The sequence below is a fragment of the Helianthus annuus genome, chromosome 3 (assembly GCF_002127325.2).
Source record: "Helianthus annuus cultivar XRQ/B chromosome 3, HanXRQr2.0-SUNRISE, whole genome shotgun sequence".
Lineage (NCBI taxonomy): Eukaryota > Viridiplantae > Streptophyta > Magnoliopsida > Asterales > Asteraceae > Helianthus > Helianthus annuus.
The window spans coordinates 120,423,932-120,444,338 of record NC_035435.2 but is presented as its reverse complement, the minus strand read 5'-3'; positions in this window follow the sequence as shown (position 1 = coordinate 120,444,338).

The following is a 20,407-nucleotide window of genomic DNA, read 5'->3' as shown; positions in this document are numbered from 1 at the left end:
TTACTTTGTCTTTATGCTTTTTACACTTTAAAGGGTTCAGTGCTGCAGTCACTTTGCCTTAGTGTTTATCATCAAGACGTAGTATCTATCCTTTTCTTTTATTTTGTTGCGATTTGTTTGATTTCGTAAGTCTATTTATTGGGTACATTTTTTAGACTTAAGGAACGATTGGTGTAGGCTGTTCAAACCTGTCTATGAGACACTATTGTTTTTCTTTGATAAGTCTCATGGAGTTGTATTGATTTAGGAACTCACCCCTTATATAGGTCCATTCAACCCTTGAACCTATTGAGCGATATGGCCTGGGAGCTCATCCCCTTACATGGCCCTTGCCATGGAGTTTTTTGCTAGGTTCTCAACCTGATATTAGGATAGAAAGACAAGTTTGATAAAGTAACTTCATTCATTCAAGCAACATTTGCTTTTACAAAAGGTTTTTGTTTTGCTACAAACCAAACTTTCTAAACATAAAACCTTCTAAGGGTTTTTCCGTTCCAGTGCCTTGGAAGCCTTTTGCCTTCTGAATCTGCCAGCTTATAGGATCCGCCCTTGTGTGCTTCGAGGATGGTGTAAGGACCTTCCCATTTTGGGCCTAGTTTCCCTTGGTTTTCCTTTTTGCTGGCTTCATTGTTTCTGAGGACTAGGTCCCCTGGCTTGAATCTTTCGTTCTTGACCTTTTTGTTGTAATAGGCCTCCATCCTTTGTTTGTACTTGGCTTCTTGTATTGCTGCTTGATCCCGGGCTTCTTCTAGGAGTTGCAAGTTCAACATGGTCTCTTGTGTGTTTACACTGGGATCCATGTTGACAACTCGTTGGGTTACAACTCCTATTTCAGCTGGGATTACGGCTTCGGATCCGAATACCAAGCTATAAGGTGTCTTTTTGTGACTTGTTTTTTCCGTCGTTCTGATTGCCCATAAAACGCTAGGCAATTCTTCCAGCCAATTACTTTCATATCTCCCCAATCTTGTCTTGATGCCCTCTACAATACTTCTGTTGGTTCTTTCAACCTGGCCATTTGATTGCGGGTAGGCCACTGAGCTGAAGATTTGGTTGATCCTGTACTCCTTGCACCAAAGGCTGAAGGGTTTCTCGGCGAATTGTTTCCCATTATCGGTGACAATTACCCCTGGTAACCCATAGCGGCATATGATATTCTCCCAAACAAAGTCTATGACTTGTTTTCCTGTGATTTTGGCAAGGGGTTTAACCTCTGGCCATTTGCTGAAGTAGTCGATTGCTACCAATAGGAATTTTACTCCCCCTTTGCTTGGAGGGAATGGACCGACAATGTCCATTCCCCATTTATGGAATGGCCATGCTGAGGTTATGGGGACCAAGTCGTGTTTGGGACTTTTTGGTATCGGTGAGTGGATTTGGCAGGCATCACATTTCTTTAGTTGCTCAGCGGTGTCACGATGCATTGAAGGCCAGAAATATCCCAAATTCATGAGCTTTGCAACCACCGATCTAGCTCCAAAATGAGCTCCACATATTCCTTCATGCACTTCTTTGACCAAATATTTGCTTTGTTCAGGGCCCACACACCTTAGTAATGGTGCAAGGTATCCTTTTTTATAGAGGATTTCTCCTTGCAACACATATTGTCTTGCTTTGATCTTTACCCTTTCAGCTTCCATTTGGTCGTTGGGTAGTTCATTGTTTTGAAGAAACTTCTTTATGGGAGTCATCCAATTTGGACCTTCCTCGGTGACCACATCTTGTACTTCCAATTCATCAATTGAGCGAGCCTTCAACACTTCAACCAACACCTTTTTTGTGAGGTGGGCAAATGTGAGGGACGCTAATTTGCTTAAGGCATCTGCCTTTTTGTTTTGGGATCTTGGAATTTGTTTGATGTTGCATGCTTGAAAGGTGTTCATTAATTCCTTGGATTTTTCTTTGTACCTTCTCATGTTGGGCTCTTTGGCAACATAGCTGTCATTGACTTGGCTTGATACCAATAGTGAATCAGTGAACACTTCAAGCTTGTTGACTTTCATTTCTTTGGCTAGCCGGAGACCAGCAATCAGTGCTTCGTATTCAGCCTCGTTATTGGTGGTCTGAAAGTTGAAACGAAGAGCATATGTGAATTCTAGCCCTTCAGGGTTGATTAAGATTATACCAGCTCCTGACCCTTCAACGCTTGAAGCCCCGTCTGTGAATAGTTTCCAGGCTTCAGGGTTGGAAGGTTCAGTGGTTGTGGTGTTTACTTCCTCAGTCTTTTGGCTTGGGATTTCTACTAGAAAGTCAGCCAAAACCTGAGCTTTGATTGCTTTTCGTGGGACATAGGTGATGTTATGTTCACCTAGTTCCACTGCCCATTTTGCCAATCTTCCCGAGTTTTCAGGTTTTTCAAGCACGTTCTTAACGGGTTGGTCAGTGACCACTTGTATAGGATGTGCTTGGAAGTACCTTCTAAGCCTTCTGGCTGTTTGGACCAAGGCTAGGGCTAATTTTTCAAGGGGAGGATATTTGGTTTCAGCCAGTTTTAAAGTTTTGCTGAAAAAATAGACGGGTACCTGAGCCTTATCCCTTTCAATGGTTAGGACGGCACTGATGGCTTCATCGGCGACTGAGAGGTACACCGATATGAGCTCCCCGGTTTCCGGTGCTGCGATATCTGGCAGTGAAGCAAGGTGCTGCTTCATTTGATTAAAAGCTTCCTCAGCCTCATCGGTCCATCTGAAATCTTTCTTATCTGAACAATTCTTGAGCGTTTTGTAGAATGGTAGAGATCTTTCGGCCAGTTTTGATGTAAAACGTTTCAAGGCTGCAAGCTTCCCATTCAGGCTTTCAACCTCCTTCTTAGTTCTCGGCGGTTTAGCTTCGAGAACAGCCTTTACTTTGTTGGGGTTGGCCTTGATGCTTTGCTTTCCCACAATATGACCCAAGAATTTTCCTTCATCAAACCCAAACGAACATTTTTCAGGGTTAAGCTTCATGTTGATTTTTCTAAGATTCTTGAAGGTTTCTTGGATGTCATCAAGCATCTGGTATTCCGTTTTGCTTTTGATCACCAGGTCATCGACATATGCTTCCATGTTTCTTCCAATTTGGCTTTCGAAGGCTTTATCGACGAGCCGTTGGTAAGTGGCTCCTGCGTTCTTGAGGCCAAAAGGCATTTTTTGATAACAGAAAATGCCCTTGTCGGTGTGGAAAGCTGTCTTTTCTTCGTCTTCTTTTTTCATGAGGATCTGATGATAGCCTTTGTATGCATCGAGAAAGCATTTGAACGGGTATCCCGTGAGTGAATCAACCTTGAGGTCAATTTCTGGGAGTGGGTAACAATCTTTAGGACAAGCCTTGTTAAGATCTTTGAAATCTATACACATTCTCCAAGAGTTATCAGGTTTTCGAACCATAACAGGATTAGCAATCCATGACTGGTACTTAACTTCTCGAAGAATGCCAGCTGATACGAGTTTTTCAACCTCTTGGCAAGCTGCTAGGCTTCTTTCGGGTGCCCAGCTTCTTTTCTTCTGCACCACTGGCTTAACGTTTGGTGGTATCCTTAGCTCATGTTCAGCAATGCTTCGAGGAATCCCGGTCATGTCTTCGGGGGACCAGGCGAATACATCGCTGTGGTGTTTTAGCAGCTTTTCAAGGTATGAAAGAGTTTCTTGAGAAAGGTTGGGGTTGACCCTTATCCGCTGTTCGGGGTACTTAGGGTTGATGACTAACCCCTGTTTGTCTTTCTCGTCATCGGGACTTTCTCCTTCGATCAGGTAAGCTTCCTGTGAGGGTTGAAGGGTTGCAATCCCTCTCTCGGTGGGGAACTTGACAGTGCCATGGCCAACAGATACAGCCATGTAAAATGCACACTGTCCGGGCCTCCCTATGATCACATCATAGTTGGAAGGGATATTGATAACCACGAAGGTTAGTGATCGAGTCCTTTCCTTTAAACCTTCCCTGAAACATACGTCAAGAGTTATTTGCCCCAAAGGTTTCAAGGTTATGTCAGCGATACCTTTTATGGAAGTCCCGGAGGGTTGAAGCCTTGAACGCTCCTCATTGCTTAATCGGTTAAAGAATTTTTCGAACATGATTTCAGTGGCTGCTCCCGTGTCTATGTATGCTTTGCATGTTTGTAATGTCCCCACGAGGGCTTCGACCACAAGAGGGCCAGGTAGTGGTTCCTTCTTTGTTGGGGGGAAGCAGACACACTGAAGCTCCCAAGCTTCCAGGCGTTGTTTCTTGTAAGGGGCCTTGTCATCAGAGTACACCATGTTTACTTCCTTTCCTTTGCTTTCAGCCATCTTGTCTCGAACTCCTTTTACCAAGTGGGCAAGTTCTCCCGACTTGACGGCCTCTTCAATTCTCTTTTTCAGTTGGAAGCAATCATTGGTGTGATGTCCCTTTTCTTCATGGAATTCACAGAACTGAGTGGAGTTCTCGTTTTTCCGACTTTTGGGAAGAGGCCTGGGAGGTCTGAAGTTTTGCTTGACCTCTTCCGTTGCCAGAATCTCCTGAGGGGTTTTGGTGAGAGGAGTGAAACTCATGTTTTTATCTCTGCTTGAAGGGTTACGCCCTTCAACCCTTCGAGGGTCTGAACCCTTTGGGCGTCTGTCGTAAGAGTTGAAGTTGCCTCTTTTTCTAGCTGGACTGCTACTTCGCCAACCAGAACCCCTTTTCCTTTGTTCCTTGATATCAACAGCTTCTTCTCCTCGGATGTGAGCCTCGGCTCTTTCAAGGGCTTCTTCCAAGGTTTTGGGTAGAGATTTGTTGAAATCTCGTGTGAGATACTTAGAGGTTATGGCGTTCATAAAACCGGCAACCCTCATTTTCTCATCAGCCCCCACGTAGGTTAGCCCTTCTTTTTTGTACCGTTCAATGAATGCTCGTAGGCTTTCGTCATCTCGTTGTTTTATTTGGAAGATTACAGTCGCGTCTTTGACGTATCTCCTTTGTTGGGAGAAGTTTGCCAGGAAGCCTCTGCTGAGATCATCAAAGCTTCGAATGCTTTGAGCAGGAAGGTCGTTGAACCAAATTCTAGCGGACCCAATGAGGGTTTGCATGAACATTAGGCAACATTCAGCATTCGACCATTTTTCTATTCGAGCAGCACCAGTAAAGATTTGAAGATGATCTTCTGGATCTTCGGTCCCATCATACGTTCTGATGTGGGCAGGCATTTTGATTTTTGACTGGAAGTCATAATCAGCTATCTGTCTTGAAAAGCATGAAAGGTTGCTTGGCTTGTAAGGTTTAGCCAAGTCCTCTTCAGGTCTCGTGCCTTCGTTGTTATTATTGCCTTGGTTTCCCTGGGTGGCCAGCACTTGATTGATGAAGTGCTGCCAAGGGAAGTGGGCCATCATCTGAGACATCACATTGGGCACGAAATTGAAACCTTGAAGGCTTCCAGGACCAACCGAGCAACTTACCCCAAGAGGGGTGCTGGCAACAGCACTTCGTGCTAAAGGGAGCACGGACAGGGCTTGCTCCCATGTGGTATTCAGAGAAGTGGGACAACTAGTCACTGGGGATTGTAGGAGTTGGTCGAGGGTTAACTCGTGTCCCAGAGGAGTACCACTAGCGGTTGGTTGGGAAGAAAGAACGGGATGAACAGTGGGGTTTGTCATAGTAGACAAATAAGGATGAAAGTTTGAAGGGTTGCTGGGACCAGCTTCCCCTCTTGTAACGAAGGGTGGTAGAGGTGGTCCAGGAGACAACGTCGGCTCAGGTTCGTCATAGTCTAGACGAATCCTTACACCCTTTTCCCTTTCTCTGTTCACATGTTGGTTAAGGAGTGATCTTAGCTCAAGGAAGTTATTAGCGACCCCCTCGGGGGTGAGTTCAACGCGTGTAGGAGTGTCAGACACACCGACGTTGGGAGACGGAGCTCCGGATCTGGACGGGGTCGGTGTGTTAAAGGTAAGGAACTCGGGTGTACTCCCCGGAGTTGAAAAAGGCGTTGTTACTGTTGTGTGAGCTTGACCACTTCCCGGGGTAGAGGTGTTAGGAACCTGGTTCACCTCCCCCGGAGATCCACTTTCTGACATGGCGATTTTGAACGAAAGGAGCTACACGTACCAGGTCTCTTCTGAGGAGAAATAGCGGCGTAGCCCCACGGTGGGCGCCAACTTGTTGATGCAACAAACACGGGACCAAGGATGGTAGCTTAGCTGGTCAGGCAAAAGGGCTGAAGGGTTCAGTTTTGCCTAACGCAGGTCGCGGGGTCCCTCCACGTTTGCAAAACGTGGAAGGAGGTTCACTAGTATGATTGAGATATTTGCTTTGAAGTTCTTTCTTCGAGACTAGCTCGAATTCAGAAAAGAAAGCAAATGAGATGAATTTGATGAAGAGTACTTTGGAGGTGACAAAGAACTCTTGAATGACAAGAGATTGAGGAATCTCTGCTTTTTGGAATGTCCCGGAAGTGTCTTCGAGCTGTCTTCTTATAGTGGAAGACACCTCTCGAAATGGTATGGACTATACTAGTGGAACCTGTTTGCTTATGGAGGGTTTCCCCTTTTGGGGTTCAAGGCTTTGGACCCCTGGTTAATAGGGTGTGCCTGTACAGACCTGCTCTGACTTTGTGAGTTGGTGAGCGTGAGTTGGTGAGATGAGTTGGTGGACATGACTAGTTACTGTTCCTCGATTCACTCATTATGCAGCTTTTCATCCGATGAACCTTTCAACCTTTTAAGCTCTTTGCATATTAGTGATTTTATTTGTCTTTGGGCTACCCCCGTCGTCAGTAGGTATGAGTTTTTACTCACTTTTTTTCACCTATAGCGTAATGATTTCACAAATTTTCACTAACCACCACCAAACCACCTTCTTCATTGGCGTGAGCTGCCTCACACCTACAACCAAAATTCCTCACTAACATTTCTTGGGGAGGTGTTTCACCAGGGGTTCACGGCCACATCAAATGGGTACCCATCATAACCTAGGGATGAGCTCAATACCAATATTAAAAATCGCCAAAATTGGGTGTTGGTACCGAAAATGTTCGGTACGGTATCGGTATTTGAAGTTAAAAATCGGAATTTTAAGTTGAAAATGGGTACCGTACGAAAAATACTGGCAACAAAAACTATAAAATGTGATTACTTAATCGGTATAAAAAATAATTCGATACGAAAAAATTCAGTACCAATACCAATACCCGATACTAAATACTTCCTTATCCCCACGGGTGTACCACAACCAGCCAAAGTTGAAAAAGAAAACACTCGTACCTTAAAGTGATAACAGTAAATAAAGGTGGGCCCGAAGTCACCGGCCATACTCATTGTGGGTTTAATTTTTGTGGCTTTAAACAGGATCTGGATTCACAAAAATGGGAGCCAGGGGTTGCGACCCAAATGATTACCACTTTAGAATTTATCATCGACGACACGTTGGCTCGCATCACTTCACGCGCCACCTCGTAACTTGGCTGCAACCACCGTACTGGATCTGCTGTCTATCCTCCCAGTTGCAACTTACAACTCCTTTAATGGGAAAATCAGAAAAGAAAAAAAAAGTTTCACAAACAAAATTACTTAAATACATATGGACTAAAATTGTTTGTTCACGTAAACATAAACTTTTTCATCAATGAAACAATTAGGCATAACTTATTTTAGCACAACAGGAGAAATTTACGCATATGAGTTCGATGAACCAGATCATAATCTTGGTTTTAAAAAGTGTGTGGCTATCCAATTCGATTTTATCTCAAAAGCCAAGGCGTGATACCAGGCCGGCTCTTGGGCCAGCCAACCCGTTGCCATCGCCCGAGGCTCAAATTTTCAAAGGGTCCGACGGGTTTTATAAGCTTATATGTAAAAGTGGGGAACGGGTGAACACTTTTAAAAATTCAACTTAACATGTTAAAAGTCAACATTTTCTAAAAAAAAATTCGGCGTTTTTTTCCTTATAAATACATGTTGAAACATTTTTAATAAAAAAAAATATTAAAAAATGTTTTAAAAAATATATCTTATAAAATTAACTTAACATGTTAAAAATCAATTTTTTTAAATTTTTTTCAGCGCTTTTCCTTATAAAAATTTGGGTAGAAACTATTCCAATAAAAAACCATGTTTTTGTAAAAAAAATTTAAGCTTTTTTTTAAATGTTTTTTTATATCTTTATTTTTTGATTTTTGTATTAAAAATGCTTCTAAAAGTATATATAAAGAAAGGCACAGAAAAAAATTTAAAAAAAAAATGATTTTTTATATGTTAAGTTAAATTGTTAAATGTGTTCCCCACTTTTTTAGTGTTGACCAATGAAACTCGCACTATATACAGGGGCGCATGATTTAAGGGGCGAGGAGGGCACCCGACCCCCCGAACTTTTCGGTCAGTAATGTTATATATGTACGTTTCGTATAGGATTTTGTAGGTATATACGTTTTCGACCCCCCAGTTTTATAAAAAAATTAGGTATATACATTTTCGACCCCCCGGTTTTAATTTTTTTTATTTATATAGCCCAAATAAAATATTTAATTAGCCCAAATATTATAGCCCAAATCATTATATTTGGTAGAATACTAGAATGTATATTATATAGCCCAAATCAAATCATTATATAACCCAACTTAAAAGGTCACCCTATCCAAAAAAAAAAAAACCAAATTCCCTTACTTTGGGACATCGACCAAAAGAACAAAAGCCACAAGCCAGAACTGCAGAAGGGGGATAACGCAGGTTCCAGAACTGTTCGACTTCGGCTTCTTGTTCGAGAACATAAGCCAAAGCGTTGCTCGTTGTTGTGATCTTGTACTCTTGTTCGACTTCTTCAATCTTCATAAGGTTAAAGGTATGTGTTTTTTATCTTTAGATTTAATTTAGGGCTGCAATTTATGTGATTTAGGTTGAAATTATGGGTGAAATTAGTCCGAATTTTTGCCCTAAACTTGTTGAATCTTTCTGTAACTATGGCTAATTTTATTTGTTTAATCTTATTGCGATTTGATTTATATAGAAATTAGAGTTTGAAATTTAGGGTGATTTGTTAACTTGTTTTACTATGGGGAAGAATAAAATGATAACTTTTTTTTAATGTTTGAGAACGGTTTTTATTTGATATTAATGTTTGACCCGACCCGAATCGAATCACCGACATCTGACCCGAACATACACCTCGAAACTACGCGATAGAAATTTTTTTTAGGTCCGTTACCTTCCGACCCGCCGAACTTTTTTTTCAAGCTTCGCCACTGACTATATATATATATATAGAGAGAGAGAGATAGAGAGAGAGAGAGAGAAAGTGTATTGTACAATCTGGGTTAACGTACGCTATGAAAATATAACATGCGTGATTATGTTCATGCGTGATTATGGTTTTCAACATGCATGATTAGGGTTTTTGAGTTTTATAACGTGCGTAATTTCATCCCGTACATATTGTACGTTAAGGAATATTGTACGTTGGGTGAGGTTCGGCTAGAAAGTCCAAGTTTCCTAAAAAGTGTAAAAAGTCATAAAACACTATAATTTCGGGCATAAAACACACCTAAAACTCACAAATAATAGAATGAATATTACTAAAACACCATATTCAAACTCTAATAGTCCGTAAAAACTTCAAACGCACCATCGTATAACTATGAATATAAAACACAAAATGCTAAACAACATAAAACACAATAATATTTGTCATTCCATAATCAGAGCCTTAACATCTAAAACACAACACAAAACCCACATACATGATGTTTTAGTAATCTTCATCATATTATTTGTGGGTTTTTGTGTGTTTTATGGTTGACATTATGGTGTTTTATGACTTTTTACACTTTTTAGGAAATTTGGACTTTCTGGCCAACTCTAAGCCTTGTACGTTAACCAACCCCTATATATATATATATATATATATATATAGTATAAGCATCCATTTATTATGCAAAAAAATGTTGGTGGAGTGGAAAAACTATCTCAAGATAATGTAAATGTCTCAAGTTCAAGTCGTGCCCCCACAACCAATGTTTTATTTTTTTAATTCATAACTACAATTTTGGGCCTAATTCTTTTTGTCGCTCGAGGCCTAAATTATTTTGAGAGTTCTCAAGGACGGCCCTGGTGATACGCAATACGCGAAGAGCACACATCACGTGTCAAGTTGTTAAAAACACTAAAAAAATATGTATTTATAATATTTTAACTTATTAATTTTTAGACAATAGAATATAAGATATTCTTATCTTCTCTAGTCTCAATGGTCTGATTTGTTCAAATAATCAAACTCATTGCTTAATGGATGGTCAGGTTTGTTCAAACCACATCACGAGATGCATACATTATCCTTTTTTGATGTGCACATTTAAAAACCAAGATCACGACATGTCGACACGAATCCTCATTGGTCAAAATTGCTGGTTGGGAAATTTTTATATGGTTTTGATTTATTATTTGAAAAGATGATCACTTATTAGGTGGAAACTATACCTCATGGTGTAATATTTGCGTAATGAATCACTATGAGACATAATTTTCACCTAATGAAGTTATGTGTGAGTATCTGATACGTCCATCTCGTAAGTGTAAATTCATATATCAAAGATGCTATATGTAATTGTATTATTGGTTGTTGGTAATTCGTCAATGTTATTTTGGTAATTTTAGTGGTCATTTTATCAATTTTCGTGATTTTACTTTATTATTCAAGGTCTTTAAGTAAAAGTAAAAGAAATTATACAATTATTTGGTAAGAGAAAACGAAAACTTATATAATCTTCTCCACCTAAGAGAAAACGAAAACTTAGTTATTATATATATATGTATAATCTTCTCCACCTAGTAGAGTTGACACAAGCAATGAAGATAAGAGCTAGGTCTTTTGTGGAGGTCGTATGTTTGAATCCAAGCCACACAAGGGTTTTTTCAACCTGCGTTACGCTAGAGAGTTTTGACTCTTGTGGTGGCGCAATTGGTATCAAGTGGTATCATGGGTTATGATTCCTCCGATAACGCGGTTTGAGCCCATCAAGCAGATGTTATGCCCTCTATGGAGAAACACTGTGGGTTCTTGAACTAGGGTCGGTCTCGCAAGCCGACCAGCGGCCACCCAGTTCAACCTGAATTTTGCCGTTCTAAAAAAAAGTTTTTTTATATTATATTATATTATATTATATTATATTATATTATATTATATTATATTATATTATATTATATTATATTATATTATATTATATTATATTATATTATATTATATTATATTATATTATATTATATTATATTATATTATATTATATTATATTATATTATATTATATTATATTATATTATATATTATATAATTATATAATTATATAATATATATTATATATTATATAATTATTATTATTATTATTATTATTAATATTAATAATTGCCAACTTGGTAATGCTTTAATGGTTGTAATTTCTCCATTATTAGTGATACAGTGTGATAGTGCAATGTTAGTTGCACCATATATTCAAATAGCCTCCATTAGATTAACTGAATTTACAAATTATACTCTATGGTTTGTTTTGATTTAAAATAGAGTAATAGACCTTAAAGCTTTAATAAACTATTTAACAATTAGAAAGACCTTTGCTTTTATTAATCTATAGTAATGGTGCTAGGAATCTAATGAGATTACAAAATCTTTAACTAGTCGTTTAGTTTGGCGGGTTCACGACAACGTTTCAGCAGTAATTATTTCACGGTTTTATGTCTATGCCGCAACGAGCAGGGTCCAGATACTAATTTTATATATTAACCAAGTTAAAAGGCATTGGAGGTTCATAACTTCTTATGAATAACTATGTTATGCCTATGGTCTTGTGGTCTACGGATATTAGTGATTGTTTTTGACAAAAGTGAGAGTGGGTTCATATTTTTGTAGAACCTAATTGATTAGGTGCTTACTAGTAATTCTTTTGGTTAAAGAAAATAACAATGTGAAGAAGAGTTTTATGAAAGTGGCAATGGTACCAAAGAATGACCATGATCCGACGTGGAATGGGTCCCACTTATTGATTCTTGATGCACATGACTATTGGCATGAATGTGCCACGTCATTACTTCTTGTTTGGTTTTAGTATTTATGTACCTGCAATGGGCCCCGATTTCGCCGTCCAAACTTCTCATCGTTGTGTCATCATCAAATGCAACTTTTTGTAATTCTTCCAAATTAAATCATTAATCATCCATGTTTTCTTAATTTTTTTTATGATAAGATGCAATGATGCATAAATTCATTTTCACTGTTTTTTTTAACGGCCATCTAAATTACCGGATAAACATTCTGGAATGCTTTCAATCGAGAAAATGAATCCCCTCCTCCATAATAGTTAGAGTTGGATGCATACCCGAGCCACCAAACCACCAGTTCCGGGGAAAACCCGCCGCCCGAAGGCTCATTGCGGTAAAACCCGGTTCGGCTCAGTTTCAAACTGCCGACCTCCAGAGAGGCCTAGTTCTAAACTTTATTGCCACCACCAATGTTCTTCAAAGTGAATGCTAATAGGAGTTGAACTTGTGACCTCAAGTAAAGAAAACAAGTAACTAACCAGTAGACCAACTTATCAGTACTTCATTTTCTCTTTTATCACATCTTAATTTATGTTATAATCTACACTATAATTATTAGTTTGTAAAAAGTAACACATGTAACTTTTTTTTCAATCTATAAAGTATATTTAGACGAAACTTGGTTAATAAATGAGATCAGAAATAAGTAGAATACGGAAGAAAATAATAATAACAATAATAATAATAATAATAATAATAATAATAATAATAATAGAAAATGTATTGTTATTCAAAAGGATAACATAGAAGATTAATATCAAATATTACTATAAAAAAGATTAATAGAGGTCAACTTGCAAAAATGTGTGCTAAGTAATTACAATAAATTTTCGAGAGTGTATATTTTAATCTTAGCGTGCTAAGTAATTACAATAAATTTTCGAGAGTGTGTTATGTGACTTGTTTAGTCTAAGAGTAAGCTAGCCTTTAATATCAAGACATGTGAAAACATCTTAGAAGATATGGCCTTTCCTGATGTGACGGTGACCTTTAGGAATTTGCGAATACATCACTATTGTATGGCCAATGAGATGGTGGTGAAGTGGTAAAGGGATACGGAGTGGAGATCGGCAAACTTCGGTAAACCAATTTACCGATGCGGTAAACCACCGCCAGCACCAAGTTTGCCGATTTTGCCATGTTTGTTCGGTGATGGGTTGCCGATGCGGGGAGGGAGGGTAGGAGAGAGAGAGGGGGTGTGTTGGGTAGGGTCTATGTCATCTCAACCAGTCACACATTTTTCCTTTTTTTTTAAATAGTTTACCAATTTATGAAGTGTCTAACCATTGCTAACACTTTTGAGCATAGTTTACCACTTTGATATGACACACTCTCATTGGTTGATTTTGAAGTTTACCACTTTCAAGTGTCTAACCACTCCCTATACCCTAAGGGGAGACAGTGGCGGATCTAAGAATTTGTTTCATTGGGTTACTTTTGTTAGTTTCTCACTAAGGGGCTGTTTAGCAACATCTGAATGGTTAAGTGCTGAACCAGTAACAGGTCTTAACCATTAAGTGCTGAACCAGTAACAGGTCTGAACCATTAAGAGCGTGTATAATGCTTAACCGTTCAGAGGCAAATGTCTGATCAATGATTAGAGGGTCTTAACCATTCAGACTCTGTATAAATCTTAACCATTCAGAGTGAAGAAACACTGAACTAATTATGGGGATAATCAGTTTGGTTTATGTTTCTACCATGATGGTTAATCTTCTGATGACTTATCTGAGCTTCTTCTTGAATCACTAATCCTGCAAAACAGAACACCGTTACTCGTTAAGAGGGGAATGTGTGGGTTTCCCTCTTAACCGGGCTCCGACGTGATAAGCGACTGCTTCGGGAGGATAATCAAGTATTAAGAGTGAGAGTAGAGGGAGTGGAATGTTTAACCTGTGAAGTGTGGTCTCTATTTATAGCCGGAGAGGTGTAAGAGGATATGGGCCGATGGGCCTTGGGCCGGTAATTGACAACATAATGGATATGCTCTTTGTCTCACTGGTGTCGACCGTTAGTGGCTTATGGAAGCTCTCCGGCGCTGGCGCGCCTTGATTGGAGCCACGTGTCATTGTTGTCGGCCCTGTCGTCCTTTTGCCATCAGCAGACAAGTGTAGATCGTGGGACAGGTGTCTCCGTCCTCTGATTGGTGCCACGTAGGCGTCCTTAAGTACTTCTCGTCAGACGATCGTGGCGCACGATTGAACAGAGCCTGCTGGATGTTCATTGGCTCCTTTTCTCTGCCACTTGTACCCTTTGTACCTTCATACTCTGGGCCCACGCTACAACCTTTGTGTAAGTTGCGCGGGGTTGCAGGTAGTGAAGGTTCTTATCAGATTGCTAAGTGTCGTAATTGAAGTTCTATTCTGCCTGGACCTCGCCCCTCTTCGTGGGATGTGCCAATACGCGCGCGAGGTTGCCTTTGCAAGAGTATTGTTGAATAAGGAGTATGGCCCTTTGCGCAGCCTTGATGAAGGATTGCGCAGCTTTTTGGGGCCATACCCCTTCAAGTCCCCCCAGTCCAGTGCTGCACCATGCGCAAGGCGAGTGGTTGGAGCTCTGGACTTAGAAAAGGTAAGTTATAGAGGTTGCTTGTTTTAGGTTTATGGGCGCGCGCGTATAGGAGCTGGCGATTATTACGGCGCGACTATGTATCTGTTAGCTGATTGTTGCCCATTGAATAAGCTATCGCGCGGGTATCTTGTGTACGAGGTAAATTGCACGCTTCTAGGTAACTTCTTTGTTAAGTGTTGGGAGATTTGGGCGGGAAATCCCTCGAAATTTGAATTCTGACGGTTTGGTGAGATAAGTCTCTGATTGTGACCCATGAGTTGACTTCTGGCACGGATGCCATCATGCCGTCTGTGACGGTTCCACTTTTCGTCAGGAGAGTGAGGCCCACGCGCGCGTGGTAACTGTCACCCCTGCTTTTACGCGTTACGTGGCACCCTCTGGTTGGTCAGGAGAGCGGCGAATGCGGCACGTTTACCCATCGCATTAAATGCGATGGGTATATATATTCGATAGAGGTGAGAGGAAATGACTCATCTTGTGCTCTTTTCTACTCGTTTCTCTCTAATCTTCATCTCTTCTTCAAATCTTCAAGCTTGTGTAGCAGTTCTTCAAGTTCTTCATACCTGAATTTCTTGAATATTCAACGATTCTACAACAAAACTGATGGCAGAAGAACATGTTGAAGATAATCCCGGAGAGGAGGGGCCGGTCCCAGTTCTCCGGTGGGACTTAGGCTTGTTTGAGCAAATCGTCAGGAGTTTCCGGTTCCCACCGGAATGGGATGCAAGGTATCCGGCCCAGAATCAAACGGCCGCCGATGCGTCGCCGGGCTACATTACGTTTGTAACACCCCGTGTTTTCCAAAGTCAAAGTCAAAGTCAAGTGTTGACTGTTATTGGAATTAAAGATTAATAAAGATTAATTTCATTTTAGTTTCATTTTGATTTTCGTATTATTTGGAGTAAGTGTTGTATAACCAAACTAATCGACCGATAATCGAACTGTGAATCAACGACCGACTGTGAATGATAGGAAGTAACAATGCAATAAAGCTAGTCCATCAATAATCAAGCTAATCAGATCAATCATCGAACTCAAGTGTGGGGATTTTAGTACTTTTTATACGTGTGTGTGTGCCTTATGTGTTACTTGTGCATGTTTATTTTATGTTAAAGTGTGTGGTGAATCAATCAAATCAATCAAGACCCAAAGGTGAATCAAAATCAATGGAAACCGAATCCAAATCGTGTTGTAAGGATGCTTGTATGTTAGATATAGTCTCAACTACTACTAAAAGTAATTTGATTAGGAATCCTATCATCCTCAAAACATCGTTCTAAGTCGAAATATCAAAAATCGTCGCGAAACACTCAAAACCAGGCAAGCCGATCGAACAGGGCAACCTGATCGAACAGGCTAGCCGATCGAACAGACTGTTCGATCGGACAGCTGCTCGATCAGGGATGCTGTTCGATCAGCTGACCCTTTCCTCTTTTGGAAGCCTATAAATAGGGCTGTCTTTGTCAACCTTTCCACTTTTGGAAAAGCTCTGACCGACCAGCCTCTTCTTCTCACTAAATCTCAGATTTCTCTCAAACCAGTAAGTATTTCGCTCTAATCCTTGTACGTTTTTGTTCATTAATCGATTCTCCATCTTTCTATCTTTCAAAACTTGGATTTCATCCATGAAACCACCAAGATCTAGGTGTTCTTGGGTGATGTCATCATGTGTTCTTCAAGAACACTAAGTTTTGGCATCATTCAACCATGAATAAGCTAGATCTAACCGATTTCCACATCAATAACCTAAAATCTTCCAAAGATCTTAACATTTCACGGTGGAAAAGGATTGGAAGATGGGTTTTCATCTATCTTTCAACTCTTTTACACTCACAAAGGTGAAAACGAAGCTTGAACCGATTTACAAATCAATCTAAACAAACACATGGATCAAGATTCGGGTTTTACCGAGAGATATACCGATTCCGGGTTAAACGTTAAACTTGGGTTCCAAACCGTCTCTGACCGAGTTTGGGTGATTCCTGCTCGAGTCAGTAGACTAAGTAGGGACTTCAGCTTGTGGTTCAACTCGTAGTCAAAATATCTCTAAAACATCAACAATTCACGGGAATAACCAAGTGTTAAGTGAAAGGTTAACCGAAGCGAGAAGCTGGCCGAACGGCTAGGCTGTTCGATCGAACAGCCCAACCGAACGACTATGCCAGCCGATCGGCTAGGCTAACCGATCGACTAGCACTTAGTCCCACAAACTCCTGAAGTGTAATATTGACGAGGTACTGTTCGATCGACTACGCTACTCGATTGTAATCATTACTGCTCGAATCATGAGATACTATACTTCAAAACACTTAGACTTTTCGAAACATTGGAATGTCACCCGATCGAACATGCCAACCGATCGAGTGACATATTTGAAAACAATGAAGTGCTAGCCGATCGGTTGGGCTAACCGATCGAACAGCTGTTCGATCGGCCAACCTGAAAGGTAGTACAAACCATCATACACAAACACATCCTTCTCATCAAAGGAAGAAACAATCCACTTGAAGGAACCAGCCGATCGAGCCAGCCAGCCGATCGAATGGATGTTCGAACGAACTTTCAAACCAATCGAACAGCCCACTCGATCGAACTGCTGTCCGATCGAATGGCCTACTCGATCCAAGTACATTGTTTACTTTTCCACGTTACTCATCGTTGTGTTATCGAACTATTCAGGCTAACCTATTCTCAGTGCTCCCTTCAATCCACAACCAACCACTGTGAGTATACTCGATCCCTTTTTGCTTTCAGCACTTTTGGGTGTTACATACGTAATCTATCAAATTCACAAACAACACAATCTATTTGAACGCTAACCTACTTGCATGTATTACTTGTCTAAATGATTGCTGTTTATTATGTTTACACGTGGAGTGCTATCTACCTGCTTTAGCAACATAGTACTATAGTTTGGACTCAGCACCCGTTCACACGGGGGTTGCTAAGGACAATTACCTGCATGGATTACGGTGGTAATCATGTATTGCGAACTGTCTCGGACAGTCAACTCGAAGTCGTTGGTATCGATGGTCCCATGTTGATAATTTACATGCATCGTTTGCCCTTGTGTACGTGCTTGGTTATGCGTAAACTATTCGAACTCTATATGCTATATCAAACTTGTGTACTCACCTTTACATTATATGTATTGACTTTTATTTTAACGTATGTGACAGGTGTTTAAGCTACTAGCGTGCTAGGGAAGCGAGGCAATAATAAGCTTCTAGGAGCCTGTGACCTTAGGACAGTGTCCATATACCTGCTCCAGGGTCATAATTATCTGTAGATCTTGTACTGGCACCTGTAGTCAGTAAGATCCACAGTTAGCCGTCTAGAAGTCTTAAAACAATATTTACATTCGGTCTGTAATAATTAAGAATTTGAGTTGTCGGAACAGTTCCCATATTGTTTAGTTGATTTCTATGATAACTTGTTATTATTTGGGACACGGTATGGGACGTGTTATATAACTGAATTGTATGATAGTTGTTGTGGAAACTTCTGAACAATCTGTTTCGCTCAGTGCCGCGCCCCGATGATTCCGCCGTCGGTTGGGGTGTGACAGATTGGTATCAGAGCCATAACTATAGGGAATTAGGATAGACACGATCTAGTCCGGATCGCTGTCTTAGAAGACCTAGACTATAGTTAGGAACCAAGAGACCAAGTTTATGTGCTTATTTTATGTTGTTTCCTTCTATTCTATCATTACATCCGAACTCCGAGCCAAATTTTGTAGTTTGGACGGGATTAGGAGTGAAAACCCGCAAATTCCTGCCTAAATTACAAATTTTTGCCGATTATTTTGTGCGATTTTCTAACAACAAACAGGGGAGAATTATACCAAATTAGGGCTGAGACCCGTAATTTGAAGAAAAGTTTCCTCTAGATTTTCTTAAAACAAGGAAGAAATTGCTGAGCTAGGGGTGAAACCCTAACCTTGGCAGTTATTCCAACTTCATTTTATCTCGCCAAGGCAATTGACGGACTCCAACGACCTGAACTCACGAGTATGGCCTAGAATGCGCATGCATAATGCCCAAGAGTCGAGGCAGAAACATGTCCCCTAGAGTCGAAAGTGACGACAAGTCAACTGTGAATAGTTAAATTGCCATGGTTAGTCAAAGTCTAGTAGCCGCAGACAATCCATTTTCCGATTTTGAGTGTTACTTGTTGATTTTATATGATTTACCTGTTTACGTGTTTTAAGATTTGTTGGTTACTCCATTTGTTATCAATCTGCGTGACCTTTGCTGCTATCCTATCTCGATTCAAATCCCTGTTGATGTGATCTAAACGAAACCAGTGTGCTATGCTACGCTATACGACTAAGTTAGACGATACAATGTGATGCTATCCGATACGCAAAACGAACGACACTCGACTTGTGGTTATAGGTTTCTGTTTTCTGACCGCCTCTGTGATAAAAAAAAAAAAAAAAATGCGTACGTGTTAGGAAATTAAGTGCCCTATTTGCTTAATTGCTTATGTGCTCTAATTGCTTCTGTGCTTATGTGCCTCTATGATTATGTGCTTATGTGATTATATGTGTTACGTGACGAGAGATGCGACGTGATTCTAAGCTTTAGAGATCTAAGAACGTGTGAGACTCGAATTCGTTGTGTTGAGCCTGTGACGATGTCTATTGCAGACCATGTCGTCATCTGGACAACCTAGATCACGCTCGCGTCTTACCCGCCAGGAGAAAAGAGATCGACGTCTGGCTGCTATCATCTCTAAGACCGTGGCGAAGGCCGTGAGTGAGGTTTATGAGAACGCCAGCAAATCATCTGAGATGTCACAAGCTGATGCTCCGAAAGAATCCAGCAAGACTGCTTTTAGCTTCAAGCAATTTAAGGCATGTGGGCCAAAAGAGTTCACCGGCGAGGATGGTCCAACGGCTATGTTTCACTGGTTTGACTCGATAGAAGTCACCTTTCGACAAAGTGGATGCCCAGATAATCTCCGGACTCTCAATGCTACTGGCGTCTTCCAGTCCCGTGCTTTGGACTGGTGGACTGTTGAAAGAAACAAGCGCGGAAACGACGCGGCCTATGCGCTGTCATGGAAGAAGCTGAAGGAAATCATGATCGAAGAATACTGTCCCTCCCATGAGCGTCATAAGTTGGAGGATGAATTCTGGGGTATTAAACAAGACAAGGGTGACAACGCCGGTCTCACTGCTCGCTTCAAGCAGTTAAGCATCATCTGTCCAGACCAGGTCAAGACTCCTGACATGACCATCAAAAAATACATCCGCGCTCTTCCTGACTGTGTAGCGGATTTCGTCCTAGCTTCAAAGCCCGCAACGATTGAGGAGACCTACCTGCTCACCGCTGAGATTAATGACAAGCGGGTGAAGGCTGGTTTCTGGGATAAGCAAGTCAAGCCCCTGCATCAAGTCACCGCCGCATCAACCGACAACACCACCACTCAAGCCTCCAAGTCTTCGAGAAGAAGAAAGAAGAACAAAAGTTGCGCTGCCGCAACCACTGCTGCTCCACTACAGTCTGTACCAGCCCAGCAGCAACAGCCACAGCGTTCAGCGCCAGTGATCAATGCGCCGCCAGCGAAGCGTGCGTACACCGGCCCCCACCCACTCTGTGCTACATGTTCCTATCATCACCCGGTGGGTGTGGCCTGCCGATTCTGTGCCCACTGCAACGTTTACGGGCATTTCACTGCGAGTTGCCGCTATGGTCCCCGTCAAGCTCAAGCCCAAGTCACTGCCAACCAAGCTCTACTCCCAGCTCCTCAAGCTCCTCAAGCTGCACAGGCCCCAACAACCAATGTTCGGACCTGCTTTGCATGTGGTGACCCTAACCACTT